At 46.7% G+C, this 20,751-nt stretch overlaps 1 long non-coding RNA gene across 4 annotated transcripts; it reads left to right on the top strand.

Annotated features, from left to right (window-relative positions):
* The first annotated feature begins 9,778 nt into the window (after window positions 1-9,778).
* Window positions 9,779-18,393, top strand: LOC123925605. Of its 4 annotated transcripts, XR_006815047.1 has the most exons (6): window positions 9,896-9,994; window positions 12,999-13,503; window positions 14,145-14,232; window positions 14,829-15,016; window positions 15,731-15,902; window positions 18,340-18,393. It is a non-coding gene; the product is annotated as an uncharacterized LOC123925605 (long non-coding RNA). The 4 variants fall into 4 exon arrangements; XR_006815046.1 differs by lacking the exon at window positions 9,896-9,994 and adding an exon at window positions 9,779-9,838 and having other exon boundaries at window positions 14,829-15,902; XR_006815048.1 differs by having other exon boundaries at window positions 12,999-13,296; window positions 14,829-15,902.
* Window positions 18,394-20,751: the final 2,358 nt, after the last annotated feature.

Below are 20,751 nucleotides of genomic sequence, written 5' to 3'. Positions count from 1 at the left end.
CACTTACAATAGATTCAGTGTCTCTGCAGGGAACATTCATGCCTTGTCAATCTTAGTATTCCCCGCAGGAGATAAAGTGCCTGGCAGCTAGGAATTAATAAGAGATTGTGAAATTGAGTTGATCTGGACTCCGGAACCGGATTGTCCTGGGGGACAGAGAGAAGGCACACAGATGAAGATCCTGGCCAGAGCCAGAGTTCAAGACCAGACTGACTGAACTCTGTCTGGCCCACCATCCGGGCTCTGCCCACACCCTCTCAGAGCAGAAGGGCCTGGTCACCAGGAGAAGCTGAGATTCCCCGGGGGAAACCTGCCAACCTGGCTCTGCCCCAGGACGTGTAACAGTTCCTTCTGGGGGGTGGGAGCCCCGGCAGGCAAGAGCTTGCTGTAAACAACAGTGCCCACTGCCTACTTGCTTTCGCTGCCCACCCAGGACCTGGCATCCATGGTGATGCCTGCGAAACCAGTCTGAGCAGAGGCCTCATGCACGTGGGCACAGAGAGCTGGCAGGGAGCATAGGACACTAGGAATTAGAATGAAATGGATCACCATTAGGACATCACTGTTTTGCCGGGCACTGCTATATAAATGTACTTGCTTCTACTCTTCGCACAGCCATGCACAGCACTGCTGGCCTTGGACTCAGCCCTTTGCTCTTGCTTCAGCTATGCACTTGCTCCCCTGCGACATTTTGCAGATTCTATGTACTGGATTAATTTGGCTTAGCTCTGCATCTGTGCTCTCCCTCCTGACCATGAAATGGGAGGCCACATTGTCCTCTCAGCCTGAAAGACTCCTGGAGCAGGGGCATGGGGGTGGGCCCAGCACAGGTGGCCCAGGCTGCTGCCCACACCACAGCTATGTTCTTTCAAGAATCCTGTTGGCTGCCCTATTCTCCCCTCTGCCCACAGAAGTCTCAGCACCCTTGAGAATCAACAGGAAAAGGCAGGATCACGAATTCAACAATGAGCAGTGTGTGGGAAGAAAAAAAGCCAAAGGCCTCCCACGGGGCACTCTGAGAACTCGCACAGTCTCTGCCCCTTGGATCTCTCAGGGTTCGCTTCCTCTTCCTCTCCTCTCACATCACTCTTCACTGTTCCTACAACATGCCAGGGTCACTCCTGCCACAGGGCCTTTGCACCACTCTTCACCCAGGTAGTCTAGTGCTCCCTCCTGCTTTCTGCTCAGGCCATTGTTCCAATGTCACTTTCTTCCTGAGACCTTCCCTGACCACACTCTCTACCACTGTAAACCCCCATCACATTCCATTCCCCACCCCTCTGCTTTTTCCTTGGCACTTCTTACTGCCTACCTTGCTTATCTCAATGATTGGTCCCCCTGCCTCAGTAGTTTTGTCTGTATTTCCAGCAGTGAAAATGTGCCAGACATTGATTCCTACGTGAATGAGGCTAGACCGTGAGCTACTGTTGGGCAGTATGTGGTTCAGGTCAGCCCCCCTCCCTCCCAGCCTGACTGCATTCATCCGGCTGATGACGTGGCAAGGGGACACGTGCTTCTGTGCAAGCTGCCTTCCCGTGGTAATAATTGATGAGTCCAGACAATATCCTCTTACCACCCCAGAGAGACCCAAAGCGAAGTCACCCAGGGAAGGGCGACAGGAAGCAGCTGCCAGGATGACTAACTAGGATCTCAAGTGGCAATCCTTCCAGGCCTCAGCGAGGCTCCGGATGGCTAGTGTTGAGGCTCACATGGCGTCCTGGCCTGACCTGGCCCTAAATGACCAGGAGGCAGACTTGAAAAAATAGGCCTATCTGTGGCAGTTGACACTGAGGCCTGCAAAAGGACGAGAGATTTGCTGAACTCTGTACAGAAATTTTGCAAAAGTAAACTTGGTTCAGTCCTTATGAGGACCCCTTCTGTGCCGGGCACTGTTCTAGGCAAGAATGGAGCAGAGGGGCAAGCCCTGGCTTGTCCTGGGTGTTTACTTGTGAGTTCTGGTCACAAGAAAACACAAGTAAACACATCCTTTCCCAAGGCCTGGGACTTGCTTTCCTTCAACCTTCTGCCCTCTAGTACCTTAACTCTCCCCTGATCTACCAGCTATGTCTAGAGGGATAGATTCCCTTCACCTCCAGAACAGAACAACGGTGACAACACACAGCACCCAGCCCCCGCTGGGCCAATGGGACTACAGTGCTGGTATCACCATGTCCCCTCCTCATCCCAGTCATATCAGCTTTATACTTCTGTCCAGCTTTCGGGGAAACTCCAAATCCCTCTCTCATGACCACCTGCCTATGTTCGGTCGCACCATTCCCTCACACATCCACCTTCTACAATTGTTGGGCTAAGTGCCTCAGCATCTCCCAAATGGATTATATGGCCCCATGTTCAACACATTCATGTCCTCCTTCAGTTTTCCCCATCTGAACCGCCTCTTCCCTCCCTTCCTTCTGTCTCTGTTGCTCATCATGGATAAATCAACTCTCTCATCTTCAAGGGGAGGCAGACTTCCCCCCGATGAACTCCCCACTGCCTAGAATGCCTGCTCACCATGTGTGCATCACCACTGGCCTCACAAATCTTCCCATTAATCAGGACTCTCTGAGGGGCACCTGGGTGGCTCAGTGGGTTAAAGCCTCTGCCTTCAGCTCCGGTCATGATCCCAGGGTCCTGGGATCAAGCCCCGCATCGGGCTCTCTGCTCAGCAGGAAACCTGCCTCCCTCTCTCTCTGCCTGCCTCTCTCCCTACTTGTGATCTCTATCTGTCAAATAAATAAGTAAACTTTTATTAAAAAATCAGGACTCTCCAAGAGTGTTCGATGTACGTGTGTACCATCTCTCCAAAAGGATGGAAACCCCTGGAGGCAGACACAACTTTTATCTTCTGTAGCCTCTATAGCCCAGCACCAACTCCCTGGGCACTCAGTCCATGGTAGATTTGACCCAGATTATGGATATTTTTAAAAAGATACATCTGGGGAAATGTGTGATTTCTTTACAGATGTTAAGAGGAAAACGTAGAATCCAAGGTTGTATTATGGTCCAGATACTACAGTTTAAACTAAGTAACCAAATGGGTAAACCTGAAAGGTAATTGGTAAAAATAAAAAAAAAAGAGTTGTATGTTAGGGTTGTTAGGTCATGAGTGATTTGTTCAAATAGTCTGTGAATGTTGTTAGTGCATGGTTTATGCATTTGAAAAGATTTTAAAAATGTATAGGGGGCTTTAAGTGTCCCTGAAACATTTCGCTCTTGGGTACAAACTCATTAAGGCTTTCTTAGGAAACAAGTGGGAAGGGGACTGGGGTAGGCAGGATTGGTCGTCCTTTGGAGACTTTGCTCAAGTCATATTTATACACAAATAGCTGAGCAAAGGCAAGTACATTTTTGCCTGCAAATGTTCATTCCCTGGGGATGGGACAGAAAAATAAACAGTTTAAAATAACCCAATGAAATCACGTGAGCTATAAAGATTTTTTCCCTTCTCTCAACAAGAATGGAAAGGTCATGCATTCCTCTTGAGTTTCCTGACGTTTTGTGCCCTGAAGCTCTAGCAGTGGGGGATGGCATTGGGGGAGGCCCCATACACCTGTCCTTCCAGGCAAGGACTGCTCTGGGCACCAGCTTTCTCTGCGTCTTTAAATTTTCTCACGTGTTTATTTTCTCCATCTCAGACCATGGGCTCTCAGAGATGCAGACTGAAGTCTTCCTGCCAAAGGAGTGGCCCTGCAGCACACCTGAATACCTAAGAGGAACCTGAGGAATCAGTGATCCAACCTCCTCATCAGACCCAGGAGAACCAGGTCAGAGAATGAGACATGTGCCTTGGCCCCACAGCCAACGGTTTACTGGGGGACTCTTTCTACAGAGCTCTGGAGCACCTCAAGCCCAGCCCCTATAGTGTCGCTCCTCAACGTGGGTAATTAGAACTTTCCTCTGCTAAGTGTGTGTTGAGCACATATCCCCTAGGCCAGGAAGTTGGCAAAAGGCCAAGAACAAACCATGCTCCCTAACATTGAGGAGCTCTGCTCTGGATTTAGCGGGAGAGATGGGGCGAGTTCCCAAATGACCAGAAAGGCAAAGTGGAAAGGAGGAAGAATCAAAAGGAAGGAGCCTTCTGATGAAGTGGGCTAAGGGAGGCACCCTGGGCATCAAGCTGGCTTGAAGGGGTTGGCCTTGCAAATGAACTCAGTGGCACTGAATCTGCTGCATCCATTTAAAAAGTACTGATTGCTGGGATGCTGGGGTGGCTCAATTGTTTAAGCATCTGCCTTCTGCGAGGGTCATGATCCCAGAGCCCTGGAATCGAGTCCCGCATCAGGCTCCTTGCTCAGCTCCCTCTGCCTGCCACTCTCCCTCTCTCTCTGGCAAATAAAAAAATCTTAAAAAAAAAAAAAATACTGACTGCCAACTACCACATGCCAAACAAGGTTCTGGGCACTTGGGAAGCAAGTCTCTCCCCTCGTGGAGCTGACTTCAAGTAAGAGTAGGGACAGACAGACACTACGCAAGATATGGAAGTGCAAGCAGGTGAGGCGGGCTGGTGAGGGTGTGGCATTGTGCGGCCACTGCGGCAAACAGTACGGTGGGTCCTCAGGAAATGAAACAGAGCATTACCGTTGGATCCAGCAATTCCACTTCGGGGTATATACTCACCCCAGGCCTAAATCTGGGGCTAGAGTAATCCAAACAGAGGGATTAGCAAGTACAAAAGTCCCAAGGCAGAAACAGCAAGGAGGCTGCAGAGCCATTGCCATGAGATTCCATTGGTTTATCTCTGTGCCTTTTCGGCCAATTGCAATGGTACCAGGGAAACTGCTTAATAGCGGAGCTGGGAAAGACCTCCCCTGGGGAGGTGGGTCGTGTGTGTGTGTGTGTGTGTGTGTGTGTGTGTGTGTGCGCGCGCGTGTGTGTGTGTGGTAGAGGGGATACACAGTGCATCGGGTCTAATTTGGATGAGGAGTTGGGGGAGTGACTTGGCTGTATACACTCAGCAAAATCACTACAGACACAGCTGTTACCTTTCGTGGGGGAATGTGATCATTCAGGGCATAAGAGTTGCATGTGACCACAACTTCATTTCTCTGGAAACTATTCTGCTAGGGCAGGAACTGAAAATTCTTTCTCTATGGCCTCTTGGTGTTCTGGGAGAACATTGGTTTGCATTTCTCATTACACTGTTCTCACAGCTCCCGGCAGTGGAAGAGGCCATGGTCAGACTCTTTCATGACTTTCACTCCCATCCAGCCAAGGACAAAGGTGAATAAAGAGCTCACCCAAGTGAGCAGAACACTCTCAATGCCCAGGATGATTCTTTTAATAAAACCCGAAGTTTTGGGGTGCCTGGGTGGCTCAGTGGTTTAAGCCGCTGCCTTCGGCTCAGGTCATGATCTCAGGGTCCTGGGATCGAGTCCCACATCGGGCTCTCTGCTCGGCAGGGAGCCTGCTTCCCTCTCACTCTCTCTGCCTGCCTCTCTGCCTACTTGTGATCTCTCTCTGTCAAATAAATAAATAAAATCTTTAAAAAAAAAAAAAAAAACCGAAGTTTCACGCCGGGGGAATTACATAAAAATAAAGCCACAGTAGCCAAGTGCAAATTACATCATTATAGACAATGTTATGAAATGAAGTCTTTCTCTCAAGATATTTTAATTGTCAGATGCAAAAGATAGTAGGATCTTCTCTTATTGCAACTTCGCCATCCTTGTGGCTAATGCCCAGTGCAGCTGCATTAAAGACCCTGGGACATCACTAGCAAGAGGTGAAGGCCAAGAACCAGTGATGACTTCAGAATGAGGTCTCTGCACCTGCCAGCCCCCACCAGCTTGCCCTGGTCTGCGTACCAGCTGCGTGACTCAATCTCATTCACAGCTCCCATTGGACTGGTAGTCTGTCCTCATGTAGAGGCTAATACTCACATATAAGGTTTTAGAGAACTAGCTTGAAGTTTAATGCTGAGGGTCGTTGTGGGCCGAAGGGTGGTCTCTGGAGGGATCTTCTCTGGAATTCTCTGCCAGGTCCCAGTGGGTAGAGGCCACAGCATTATGGAAAGTGCATAGGAGAACAGGAGACAGGAAGTCTGAGGGTTAGCCACTGTTCACCTCTGTGCTGGTTATCTTTTGTTTGTTTAACCCACCCTGGAGGCACTCCCTGCTCTTCTCCGCCCTGTCTTATATCCCAGGAGGCTGGCCTCTGCAGACTTAGGCTCCCTTGCCATCTGGCTTTATAGTCTAGCCAATGAGGGGCTCCCTGCAGGAGAGACAGGTTGGGTGTTAGTTCCCCTGACTTCTCCCTAGGTCTCTGCAGGCTGTGGCCGGCTTCCCCTACCCTGGGTCTCCCTCCTGCTTCTGCTAACAGTGCCCTCCTCTCTCCTCAGGGCCAGGTAGCTCCCCCAAACACTGGGCTGCCCCTTGTGGCTTCCCTACGCTCTGCCCCCACTTCTGTAAGGAGTCCTGAATTCTGCTGAAATCACCCAGTTAGAGTGTGTCCTTGGTTTCCTGCCAGGCGGCTGAGTGCTGCAGCCACAAATGAGCTGGGCGACCCTGGTCACAACCACTTAGGCATTCCGGCCTTGGTTTCCTCGTCTTTTTTTTTTCTTTTTTTTAAGATTTTATTTATTTGAGAGAGAGAGAGCAAGAGAGAGAGCATAAGCAGGGGTGGGGGAGAGCTGGGGAAAGGAGGTCAGAAGGAGAAGCAGGTGGATCCCAGGACCCTGGGATCATGACCTGAGTCGAAGGCAGAGACTTTAACCCACTGAGCCACCCAGGTGCCCCCAAAATACCAGTTCATATACACTTGTTCCACAGAGTAGTCCTAGGGTTTAAAATGAATACAAAGCATGAAATAAACATGTCTTCAAAATAAATGCGCTTTCTGAGTTTCGAAATTCCAGGAATGCTTAAAAGTAACTTGCTGTCTTTTCTATGGCACGATACTGCTACTGATAAGCAGGCACTTGAAATAGTTTTTGTAAACTGTACGTGGGGTTTTGTTGAGTACCCAAAGGCTAAGTGGATTTCACTGGGATGCACCCAAACACGTTAGGTGACCAATAATACTTTAATCCGAAAATCGATCTCAAATTCAGGAAGACCGAAACAGCAAAACCATTTTTAATATTTTGCGCCCATCAGAGTAGTAATGATTAGCATTTTACTAGAACGTATAAGCATAAATATTAACATAGTTTTCATTTTGGATAAATAAAACTAGCTTTGTTATCACCATCGGCTGTCAGGCAACCTGGTGTAGGAAAAAGGATATTGCCAGACTTAAGAGATGGGTCCTAAGTGCCAGTTCTGATATACCCTTTACGCAAAGCCTTTAGCCCTGTAATGTTTTTATCAGATCTATAAACCAGAGGGTGAGAGCTGCCTCCCTTACTTATAAATGAGATAACAGTGAAAGTCCTTCGTAAATGAAGCTGGGCTATTTGCAATTGCTCCCCCCCCCCCCCCCCCCGGGGCTTCTTCAAATACGTCATCTCTCCCATTTTTCTCATCTGATTAAGATAAGAGGGGACAACCGAAGGCTGCTCTGATTTGAGACTTGGGGAGATGGCGTAGATCTTGGGGAAGACAGCGGGGGACAAAGCAAAAAGAGGGCCAGATGTCCTGATTAGTCCAGCAATGAAGAGATTTTAGCCACCCAAGACTGGCTGCAGTCCAGACTCAGAAATGAGTTCAGCGGCGAATGAGACCAGTCCTTGCCCACGAGAACTTTATCCTTTAGTCAGAGAGCTAAGTGTAACCCATGGAAAATCATTTAACAGCGGGTTATAATTGCCCAAGTGTGCGGCTCACAGGATGCTCCAAGCTCACGGAGCACCTCTGTCAGGCTGGGAGGAAGAGTGGCCTCCAGGGGAGCCTGGGGACAGGGGTGGGGCGCGGGCATCCCGCACCCACTAGCAGGGAGGCTGGCTGTGGGGAGGGGAAGTGACTTTAGGAAGGTAAAAAGGGCCTGGATTTCTAGGGCCTCTAGGGCCGCAGAGCCAGCCTTGATAACATTTATATTGTACACTTGAGGAAACAGAAAACCATTGCATATTTTTGAGCAGAGAGTCCCGGGGTAAGGCTGGAGCCTTAAGAAGAGGGTTTGGGGGCGCTTGGGTGGCTCAGTACTTAAGCTTATCTGTCTTCTGCTTGGGTCATGATCCCAGCGTCCTGGGACTGAGCCGGGCATTGAGCTCCTTGCTCAACAGGGAGTCTGTTTCTCCTTCTCCCTCTGCCAGCTGCTCTGCCTACTTGTGCTCTCTCTCTCGAATAAATAAATTAAAAAAAAAAAAAAGAAAAGGAAGATGGGTTTTGTAGAGATGAGCCGGATAAAGTGATGGAGAGACCACAGAAAAAAGACATATTTTTTTTTTCTCTTTTAAAGAAACCGAAGTATTTGCACTATAACCTGTGAATTAGGATGGGTGGTTCTGCTTCCTGCCAAAGACAGGGTTTTGATATTTGTTTTCTGTTTATTTATTTTTTTCCTAAGTAGGGTCTGGGCCCAGTGTGGGGCTCACACCCCAGAGAGCCAGAGTCGCCTGCCCTGTGGACTGAGCCAGCCAGGGGCTCCTGTTTTCCCTTTACAGAAGTTTCTTTACCTTTCAAAACAAGAAGTTTTGTTCTACTGTGAGGGGACTGGCATGGCCCTGCAGGTTCTAAGTCAGATGGGGTCTCTCTGCTCAAGGTTTTGCAGGTTTCCAACCACAGACTGGTTGTGATGGTGCATGGGCATTTAAAAAAAAATGGGGGCCTTCACAATATTAACCTATTGGTATTTCAGAAATGACCACTGAGGGTCCATTCAGCACCTTTTATTTTTGGTAATCAGCTTTCCTTTATTATCAGTCTTGGTCCAGCAGCTGTGGGGCCCAGGTTGGCTCTCAGAAGAACCTGGTTTGCCTCCCTCAGCGGCCAACGACCTTTTGTCTCAGGTCCAAGTTGTTTATTTATCTTTCCTGGGCTATTTGGGTCATTAAAAGAAATGTATTAGTTTGCTTTTTCAATTCTCTATTCCCTAGAATTTTACTTCCTTATTTTACATATGACAGGACAAAGGAGTCAGGCCCAGCATTTTCTTTCTCGTTGTTGTTGTTTTTTTTAGCAGATTTTGAGGAAGGAGGGAGACTGTGGGCCTACTATGACATAGAGAAAGAGGGAATTACCCTTTCATTTGGTTTTTTTTTTAATTAATTTATTTTTTCAGCGTAACAGTATTCATTGTTTGCACAATACCCAGTGCTCCATGCAAAACGTGCCCTCCCTATTACCCACCACCTGGTTCCCCAACCTCCCACCGTGACCCTTCAAAACCCTCAGGTTGTTTTTCAGAGTCCATAGTCTCTTATGGTTCGCCTCCCCTTCCATTTTTTTTTTTTTTAATTAACATATAATGTATTTTTATCCCCAGGGGTACAGGTCTGTGAATCGCCAGGTTTACACACTTCACAGCACTCACGATAGCACATACCCTCCCCAATGTCCATAACCCCCTCCCCCTCTCCCAACCCCACCTCCCCCCCCTTTCATTTGTTTTTATAGTTTTAATTTTCTCCCTCTCACTATCGCAATCACCATCATGTTGTAAAATGCGATGTATGTTGGCACAGAACATATGGGAGGCCCCGCCCTCCACGAACGTCAAGGTTCCCGTCCTCTGGGGTCTACAGTTCAGGTGGACAGTCTATCTGTCCTGAGTCAGGACAGCAAGCTGGAGGAGGGCAAGGGTCAAAGGTTAAGAGAGGCAGGGAAGGGATGGAGGAGATGAGGGCTCTGCTGGGGGCATGTGGGCCCAGGGAAGTGCCAAGCAATGCTGCTCAGGAGGCCAATGCAGGCTGGTGGACCTGAAGGAGTGGCTGTTGGCAGTGTGCCAGAGAAGAGGTGTGGGTATTGTGGTGGGGTGGGGTGATAATTCTGAGAAGCCAGGCCCATGTCCCAGGGCCAGGGCCTGGAACTCCCCCTCCGTGGCTGGCTTCAGGGGTCCTGAGTCCTGAAAACAGGTCTGACAATGGGGGGAGCTTGTGCCGGCTTCTGCTATGGTGGCCACAGAGGTCCGAGGAGCTGGGGGAGAGCTCAGTATGCCGTGCCTTGGTTCTGGATTTTATTCTGCGGAAGCCACTGAGTTTGGGGGCCAGAAAGAGGGGTATGGTGGGGCAAACAGTCCTGTGTCAGGGTCTTTGTGGTTGCTACTGTTTGGTTTTTACGGTTTAAAGATTAATCCAGCAGTGATGGGTTAGAATGAGGAGGAACTCAAGCAGGGAGATGCTTTCAGGCCCTTGTGGCTCAGGCATCTAGTGAAAAAGGCCCAAACAGATGATGGGATGGGCAGGAGAAATATTATAAAAGATGAATTGGCAAGCGTCGTGATGGGCGAAGGGAATATAGCCGTGCGTCAAAGTGACTGGGGCCTCAGCCAGGCCCAGCGGTAACTAGGTTTATGCACAGCCCTGGCTTATGTCTATAACTTATTGCTTTTAGCAGCAGACTTTGCTTACAGACTGCCCCACTTACAATTGCCAGAGGAGCATTTTCTTTTTTTTCTTTTTTTAAAATTTTTTAATTTTTTAATTAACATATAATATATTATTAGCCCCAGGGGTACAGGTCTGTGAATCACCAGGTTTACACACTTCACAGCACTCACCATAGCACATACCCTCCCCAATGTCCACAATCCCACCACCCTCTTCCAACCCCCCTCCCCCCGGCAAACCTCAGAGAGGAGCATTTTCTTGAAGCATCAGTGGGTCTTCTCAAAAGGATGTATGAGGGACCAAGAAGCTCTGGGCTCCTTCACAGCCTGAGAAGCTGGTTCAGGAGACCCTATTGAGCTGACAGTGAGCAAATAAGTAAGGGTCTCCAGGAGGAAGTCACAACAGGCCTTAGGGATTCATTAGGTTTCCCTGGTCCAGCTTTCTTTTAAATTATTTTTATATGGGCAACATAAAAACAAAGAAGAGAATAGAAAAAACAGGAGAAAGGATTTCCATTTTTGGCTCTGGCATATAGATCCCTGAGTAATCCTACTAAATGCCCCAAAACAAAAGTCGGTATTTATTGAAAGCCTACTACAATCAAGGGTCTTTGGGATTTAAAAACAATGAGTGCAAGGGAAAGGTATTTACAACAAGGAAATTAATGTTTTTTTAATATCACTTTCACTGAGTTGAAGAAATAGTAAAACTTTTATTATCTTGAAAAGAAAAGAAATGGGTCAGAATGCTGTTTCCAGATATCTGTTTGATTTTCACTGGGCTTCTGGCTTTGGGTCAACAGAGTTCTCTCCTGTCTGGGGCCCCAGTGGTGCATGTGAGCTGGAGAGAAACCACTTGGGCCACAAGGAGAGATGGTCTAAATCTCCCAGGCCATGCCATTGCCTCTTGTGCCCAAAGTGGGAGGCAGGGCAGTGTGAACGTACAGGTTTCTCTCTGGTCCTGCCTCAAAGCCTCTTTCCAGAAGGTCTGATAGAAGCTGAAGAAGAACATCACGGGGATGAGGCTTGGGACCAGGTGGGAAGCTGGGAACCCGTGGGGAAAACAAGTCAGTGTAATCTAGAGTCACCTGCAGGAATGTTCCCAGTGGCACTGTCCGTAAGAGCAAAAAATGCCAAAGAACCCAAACATCTGTTGAGAGGAGAATGGAGAAGAAAATGGCAGAGTAGTCATATATAGGAGGTCATATAGCTGTACGCCACAGCAAGGACAAATGTCACCAACAGCACACTGAGTGGCAAGAAAAGCAGATCAAAGCATGCGTACTGTATGATTTATTTCATATAAAGTTCAAAAGCATGCAAACCCAGCATGTTGTTCAGGGAAGGGTATTTTTTTAGGGTAAAATTATGAAGAAAGTATAGAAACAACCAACATGAATTTAGGAGGGTGCCGGGAGGGGCGGGGTGCAGAGGAGAGGTACATAGTGGGGCTTTGGTTGGTGGCGTGGGCCGTAGCCTCTGTCTAAGCCGGGCTGTAGGTAGTTGGATGTTTGTTTTTTATACTCTGTTCATGTGATTTATTCTTTTGTATGCATTTAATATTTAGTTCAATTTTGAAAACCTAGATGGGGCGGAAGTCTCCTGCCAAAGATGTGATTACAAAGCCTAATCCTTATAATCCTGGAACTTGAAACTCATCAATCCTGTCTTTGTTTAACCATCACACAAATACAACGAAAAGGCCAAGTATATATACGGAGCAAATGTAGATGGCAGAGCATGACCCAAGGGCCCCGAGTTTCTCCCCCTTTCTGGGTCGCATTTGCCTTTGACATTTCTTCTTTTTTCTATCTCATTCATGATCGCACTCAAAAACTTTTTTTGAGTAACTCCTGAGTGAGGCATGCTCTATGTTGTGAGGAAGGGACAGTGGAGAGCAAGACAGACATAGGTTCCTGCCCTCATGCAGAAGACAGATAATTAAGCATTACAGATACGTGAGGACAGGTGATGCCCAGAAGGACAGGTGGCCAGGGGAGCACAGGGTGGCCACTGACCCCCGAGTCACCAACCACCAGCGTACTTTAGAGTAACAAGACATGCTTACTGCATGCCAGGCCATGTCCTCAGAGCTTTACATATTCTGTACACCATAGAGTAATGCACTGAATCCTCACAACAACCCTAATGAGACAGGTGCTATCATTATCCCCATTTTACAGCTGAGGAAACTGAAGCCCAGGGGAGCTGAGTGACTAGCCCAAGGTCACACAGCTAGGAAGGGCTGAGCCAGGATTTCAAACCGGGCACCCTGGTGTTCTTAAGTGCCGTGGCTCTCCTGCCCCTCCTGCTTCCCTAAGTAAGTGGTATTCTGGCTGAGACCAGAGAGATGAAGAGCAGTCAGGCCAGTAGAGAGGAGGGCGATGGGAGTTCTGGGCAGAGGGCCCGTGTATGTATCACTTGAAGGTGTTATAAGGAGCTAAAATAAATATTTAACCACAAAAAAATGTGAAAGAACCATCCAGCTGAGAACAGTCTTCCTTTTTTTCTTCTCTTCTCTTCTCTTCTCTTCTCTTCTCTTGTCTCTCTCTCTCTCTTTCTCTTTCCAGACTTGGCCTAGAAGAAGCAATGCAGGGATGAGGTGCGGTCTGGGGGAGGCAGTTCGAGCTCTGGGCAAGACGCAGACCCTGGTGCCAGGGTTCCGAAGGTTTCTAAAGGCCCATGGCAACAACTGCCAGGGCTCCTGGGAAAATCCCCAGGCATCCAGGATCCTGTGGCTTTGGCAGTCCCTCTGTCCCTTCTTGGCCTTGTTTCCCAAATGGACCCAACATCAATCAAGGACAAGAACCTAAGGCATGACCTAGCAAACAGCTGGCGAACTATTTTTAAAATCCAATTTAAAGTTGTGTATGTGTAAGCCCTAGTGTGTTTCTCTGGGGGATTCTATCTTTCAAGTGGAAATTTTTTTTTTTAAGTCAAATAAGGTAATCTCTATTTTGATTCCCATCAAGCCCTCGCGCAGGGCCTGCAAGCCTACGGTAAGTGCTAATCCACTTTAAGCACAGGCAAGGCGGAGCTTGGGAGTCAGGGCGACTCCAGGACCCACAGACAAAGGTCAGAACTGCTGATATTTATCGTGTTAACACTGTTAGTGTGTGTTGGGCTTTGGCCAGCAGAAGACAGAAAGAGAGGACATTAACTGTGGCTGCGGGAGGGTGGGGAGGGCGAGGCTTCTGGGATCTGCCCCTCTGCTGGCCAGCTTCCTAAATCTAGGACTCCCTCTGGCTGCTTCCAGAACAAAAAAAATATTAAAGCTCTGAGAAGAACCAAGAGTGAGGTGACAGCCGGGACTGAGGCAGGGAATGGAGCCGAGTAAGTGAGAGGGAGGGCTGACCCAGGTGGGGACACAGTCCGCCAGCACTTCACAACGCCTGCTTGTCTCACTCAAGCTAGTGTTTTTCTGGTGGTTCTGCAGCCGCCAGGCCTTGGCTTCAGGCGCCAGTGGCAAGATAAAGCATCTTGTCCCAGGGCCAGCAGCACAGCGTAGCCTGTGAGGACGACAGCATTTTTGCTGCTTCTAACAAATGCCTTTTGCATTCAGCAACCCAGATTTATTTGTCTGGGCTTTTCTTCTTTCCGAGGCCTACACTGGATAGTTACATCTAGGGAAGGATTTCTCCAGCTTTCCCCCTCCCCCCGCCCCCAGCAGGCACTTGCTAACTTTCCCATTTTTTTTTTCCTCAAACAAACTCTAGGATAACCTAAAGGACCCTTGGCTCCCTGAAGAGTCAAGCCTGCGGTGGCCACAAACCCAGTCAGAGTCCCCGTCCAACATCCTTGCAGGTGAATTTTTTTTGGTCACGGAAAGGAGAGAACAGGGCTGGACAGGCATCCTGGAGTAGGGAGGAGAGGGTCCCAGCCAGGACAGAAAGGCCCCCTGGGCGGAAGGAAGCTCCTGGCAGAAACACTTTATACTTTGCTTACTGTGATGGGACCGAGGGAGGTGCTGAAGGGGCCTGCTCTCGGGCAGGAAGGCAGTTCTATCAGGAGGGGAGCGGGACGGGGAGCCAAGTCAGAGGAAGGCTTTTCAGACAAACCATGAGCCACTTCCCAGGGCTCATAGTCACCAGTCTCTGCAGCCGTGAAGGGATTGATCACAGTTACACCAGGCAGCTCATGTTCAAGCCTCAATCATTAAAAAGTCACTCTTGTATTGAATTAATGGGCAGCAAGCCCTAAGCTCATGTCAGGGGCTGGTGTGTGGCTAAGTGCTCTCTAAATATGAGCCAGTATCATCAGTATTATCAAGCAGAAAGCTGCCTCCCCCAAATAGTGACCCATTGGCCCAGTGCTCTCTTCTAAAGCAACCTGGCCCGTGTCTGATCTCCTCTGTTTTCATTTCTGTAATAAACATCTTCATGTTTTCCGGTCCCGCACAGCTTCCAGACACAGGACCATCGTTGCCCTCTATAGACAATTTAAATTATCAATCGCCCTTTTGGAACATTTTAATCACGGGACCCAGGATTGAATCTAAGATTGCAGATATCGAATCATCTAAGAATACAGTGGAAAAGCACTCCTTGAGTTCTCTCACCTGTTGATGCACAACCCATTATGCAGACAGGTGGGAAAGGCTGGAGATAGGAAGATGAATACAACATAGTGGCTGCTATTTACAATCCGTCATACCTGGATGGGTCATTGCATCGCGGTCCTTTCGCACCATGGACTATTATAGGGCAATGGAAATGCACCAGGACTACACACGACAATGTGGGTGACTCACAAACACGATGTCAATGAAAAGCCAGACACAGAAGAGTACACACCATTTGGGGCTTTTTTTTTTTTAAATTTAAAAAAACAACCAAAACTAATGAATGCTTTTGAAAGACTCGATAGTGGTTGCCTTGGGGAGGGGAAATAGAGGGTGTAAGAGAGCACAAGGAGGGCCCTGGGGGTGCTGTAAAGCTTGGTTTCTTCCTCTGGGTGCCGATTGCATGACTCTGTTTAGTTGGTAAAAATTCTGCGAGTGACACATTTACAACAGGTGCCTTTATCTGCTTGGATGTCGTATTATCCATAAGAAGTTAAGGGGGGGGATATGCATAGGATCAAGGTAATTAGAGGAGACAGGGAGATAACTTCAGTGCAGATGCTGTGAAGAGGAAGATAGAATGTGTGATACAGTGATACAGACAGAAGATGGACCAATAGCTAAGACTCGGGGATGGGGGGCGGTCAGTGAGGCTTCCTTGAGGGCCCCTAACACTAAACGGGAGCTGAACCTCATCCTCGGAGGCTGAATACTTGCGAAAGAAGGCAAATGTTGCTTTAGATATATTTACAGAGAGAAAGCGGAGATGTTCCAGGCACTCATCCTGAGGGTCTTGCTTGTTCCTTGAAGTAAGAAGACAAGAGAGGTCACAAAGATGAGTGGAAGTAAGATGTGAGACGTGAACATGACGCTAATTTAGAATAACAGGGATGAGAGCCAGAGCCAACCCAAGGTAAGTAAAAATAAATCGATGGGTGGCAGAGAGAAAGCCGAACAGAGGTATAAACCATGAACTTGGAGTGGGGCCATTCTCACTGGGTAGGTGGCCCTTTTCCAGAGCAAAACCAGAGAATCCAGGGTTGGGATTTTACTGGGCAGATGTGGCAAAAGAAGGGCAATTTTCACTGGTGACAGAGTAGCTTAAAAGATCAGCCAGTGTCCCGCCAGGAGCAGGGAATTGTTGTCTGTGACCCCAGTCCCTCCTGTTCCCCTCACAGCTCTGATCGCTCCCCCCTCGGCCTCACTCTGGGTCTTCTTCTCTACTCAACACTCAAAACTGGGTATCTGTAGAGTGCCACCTTGAACTGGGCCTTTTTTTTTCTTATCACGCAACTTCCTTATACCCCGTTTCCATTCCCACCTGATCTCATGTGTTCTGCCTCCCAACTCAGAATCTGCTGAGCTCCAGACTTCTATGTCTGTTCACCATAATCAGATTCGATGTTTTCCTCAACTCAGTGCACTCAGAACTGAACTCATTATTTTCTTCCCCATCCTCTTCTGGTCTCTAACCTTCTCCTTCCTTCCTTCGCCACCCACTCAGCTGCCCAAGGCAGATGGCTGGGCCTCCTCCTCCAACCAGGCACCATGGCTGTCAGTTGTCCTTTTTAATAACTCTCCTAGCTGAGGCATTCTCTACCCCCACGATCACCAACTAAAATTGAGCCCCGCTCTGTTGCAGAGACCTCTGATCAGTTGCCCTGACTTTAGTCTCACATCTCCTCTCCATCCTCTAGGCTGCTGCCCTGGTGGTCTTCCCAAAACCCTAATGATCTGGTCATAACGCTTTTATTAATGCAGCTAAAATAAGCTGGTCCTGTGTCAGGACAAACCATAGTTTCCTGCCAAAGAGATCCTTCTTCTTATTCTTTCTTTACTATTTCTTATCCCTCCATGTTTCTTACCTGCTTTTAAAACATTTATTTTATTTATTTTTTCAAGATTCTATCCTTTATCGGAGAGATACAGAGAGAGAGAGAGCTAGAGAGCACAAGTCGGGGAGAAAAAGAAGCAGGCTCCCCGCAGAGCAGGGAGCCCAATGCAGGGCTCGATCCCAGGACCCTGGGATCATGACTCCAGCCAAAGGCAGATGCCTAACAAACTGCCCCACCCAGGCGCCCCTAAAATATTTATTTTAAGAAAAGTCTTACATTCACATGGTATAAATAAATCAGATATTATAGAAAAGCATCAAATAAAAAGCCAAAGTCATTTTTTTGTCCCTCCAACCCCCCAGAGCCATTCTCCAAAGGTTACCAATGCTTCTTATGTATCCTTCCTGAAAAAAAAAAAAAAAAAAAAAAAAAAGTCTACAGCTACCTGTTTATATTTTAAAACTTAACACAAATGAGATAGTATTGCTATGCACATTGTTGTTGTTGTTGTTGTTTTTTAAGAACACATTTAGAGGATCTTTCCATGTTCTACCTCATGTTTTAATGATTGCATACTTTTAGATTACATGGCTGTATTTAACTGGTCCCCTGCTGATGGATGTCTATGTACTCTACAGGTTTTTGTTATTACATGTTATGTTGCAGCAAACATGATTTTGCTCATGATTTTGGCATAATTTTGCCAGTCTATCTCTAGGGCAAATTCCTAGGGGTAGAATTGCTGAGTCAATGAGAACAAGCATTCAAAATGTTGACAGACATTGCTAAATTGCCCTCCAGAAGAGTTAAATCTGTTTACACTCCCAGGAACGGTATATGAGGGTGCCTATTGCCCCATAATCTTGTGAACACTGGACATTACCAAACCTTAATATGTTTGCTGAGTTGATTGATGACAAATAGAATCTCATTGTTTTGTGATGCATTTTTTTTGAGCTATGAGAGAGATCAAACACTTTTCATATATCTACTAGCTATTCGTGTTTCTTGTAGACTGTTCATATCCTCTGCCTGTTTGGTAGTTAAGTTTATGAGTCTGGGTATTTGAACCATTGTTTAGTCTCCCAGGGAAGTTAATAGATTGATAGAACTCCATGAATTTTACCTTTGCCCATGTATAAGCCTCAAGCAATCAGAGGATTGAGTTGCCCCTGAAAGTTCAGGTAAGGGCTTTTTCTGGAGCTTTCTGTCTACTGATGGTTGGCCCAACCAGCTGACCACTCCCTACTTCTTGTGCAACCACTGCACCCAAAAGAAACCCCATACTCATTAGCAATCACTCTCTATTCCCTTTTCTTCTCAGTTCCTGGCCACTGCTAGTCTCATTTCTGTCTGTAGATTTGTCTACTCCAGACATCTCATATAAATGGATATCATAATCCCTTGTGACTGGGTTCTTTCACTTAGCATAGTACTTTCAATGTTCATCCATGTTGTAGTATATATCTATACTTAATTCCTTTTTAAAAAATATTTTATTTGTTTATTTGACAGGGAGATCACAACTAGGCAGAGCACCAGGCAGAGAGAGAGAAGGAAGCAGGTTCCCTGATGAGCAGAGAGCCCGATCCAGGGCTCGATCCTAGGACCCTGGGATCATGACCTGAGCTGAAGACAGAGGCTTAACCCACTGAGCCACCCAGGCGCCCCTGTACTTCATTCCTTTTTATGGCCAAATAATATTCCATCGTGTGGCCATGCCACATTATTGTTTATCTAATCATCTGTTGATGGACATTCAGTTTGTTTTCACCTTTTGACTATCATGAAAAAACTGCTATAAACATTTGTGTACAAGTTTTTGTGTGAATATGTTTCAACTCTCTTGGACATATACCTAGGAATAGAATTGCTGGGTCATATGGTAACTGTTTAACTTTGTGAGAAACTACCAAACAGTTTTCCATTTTCCATTTCCAGCAGCAGTGTATCAGTGTTCTAATTTCTCCATATCCTTGCCAATACTTTTCATTATCTTTTTTATTATGGCCATGCTAGCGGGTATGAGGTGGTATCTTATTGTGAATTTGATTTGCACTTCTCTAATGACTAATGATATGAACCTCTTTTCATGTGCTTATTGGACATTTGTATATCTTCTCTGGAGAAATGTCTATTCAAATCCTTTGCCCATTTAAAAGTTATATTTCTTATCTTCTTATTGTTGACTTGTAAGAGTTTTTTTTGTACATTCTAGATACTAGACCCTATATGGTGTGAGGTAAGGACCTAGTTTCATTCTTTTGCATGTGGCCATCCAGCTGTTCTAACACCATTTGTGGAAAAGACTATTCTTTCCCCGACTCAATGGTCTTGACACCTTGGGTATATTTCTGGACTCTCAATCCAATTCCTCCAAACTTTCTTTAATATGCTTTATATATATTTTTTATATATATATATATAAAGCATATAAAGCATATTAAAGAAAGTTTGGAGGAATTGGATTGAGAGTATATATATATTATATATATATATATATTTATATATATATTTATTACATTATTCCCTTATAATATATATATAATATATATATTATATATTATATATATATTTATTATATATATAATATATATATACTTAATATATATATATATTTAAAGAAATAACTGTAAGGAGGAAGGGACATCTGTATTCATTGTCTAGTTCCCAAGAGGAAACCCAAGAGGAAAACCTACATGGAATCCATTTATTATTAAAAAATTATCTTTGGTGATGTGATTGCTTAGAATAAGAGCAAAACTGAGTGTGGTACAAGAGTTTTCAACACCCATTTTATTCACTTCAAGTGCTTCCAAGTGTATCTGAGGGAACTTTAGGATGGAAGCATGGCAGGAGGCCAAGAGAAGAGGGTTAGAGTCTGTCCGTGTCACTGGTGGCAGCTGGTGGCCTGGGCATGGGCAAGAGTCCAAGGAGAGAGCAGATTCTGTACATATCAGGCCACACCTAATAGGGCTATCCATAGGGTAGTTTGTGAAAGATGGTTCTCAGGGCCCAGCCAGAGTTCAGACACCATGAATGTGGTCCAATCTCCAAGTAAAATTCGCATTCCAAAGGAATGACTAAGGCAGTATCTCTGGAATAGATAGATACCACCACTGAGCCACAGGGAGCTGTGGCACTTCTCTGTGGCTCTGGACCACCAGTAGTGAATTTGCAGGTCTTGAGCAATTTTTCTCAAATAGGTACTTTTCCAGCAAGGGCCAGGTCACTTACTGTTCAAGTCCAAAACTTGGACTGCAAGGAGAGCAGATAATGGCATTTACTAGTATGTTTTGCCCCTAGAGGAGTAAAAGTGAGGCACCACGTGTGCATCTGTGTGGTGCCTCACTTCTATCCCAGGGCTCAGTATGTGCGGTCGCTGGTGTTCTTTGCTCCCAGATTGGGAAGCATCTCCACACTGCCTATAGTTTCCCTCCAGGCAGTGAGGGAGGTTGCCAGCCTCTGTCTACTTCACAACTCCTCTTTGCCCATGTTGCTCCCACATCCAATGTCCATAAGCCCTGCCGAGTGAGACTATTCCTTGTCAGAGCCAGAGACTCAACTCTACAGCAGTCCACAGAGAGGGCCTTAGACTCAGTGGGGCTGTGGGCTTCATCAAGTATGACTTTTAGGGACTTCTCGTTTCATTTCAATCCCCAAAGGGAATGAAGGCGAGGCTGACTTGCAGACATGGTACAAATAATTTGGATCCTGATTTATGAACTCCAGCATCAACAACAGTCCTTCAATGTTTCCAATAGCTCAGTGGTTCTTAAATGGGGAGCCCATTTTCAGTTGTCACAGCTTGGGGGGTAGGTAGATGCTACTGGCATCCAATGGGTAGAGGCCAGGGATGCTGCTACATATCCTATAATGCACAGAATAGCTCTCCATAATACAGAATTATCCAGCACAAAATGTCAG

Source organism: Meles meles, chromosome 15, assembly GCF_922984935.1.
Source record: "Meles meles chromosome 15, mMelMel3.1 paternal haplotype, whole genome shotgun sequence".
NCBI classification, from domain to species: Eukaryota; Metazoa; Chordata; class Mammalia; order Carnivora; family Mustelidae; genus Meles; species Meles meles.
This window is presented reverse-complemented; position numbering and strand designations above follow the sequence as displayed.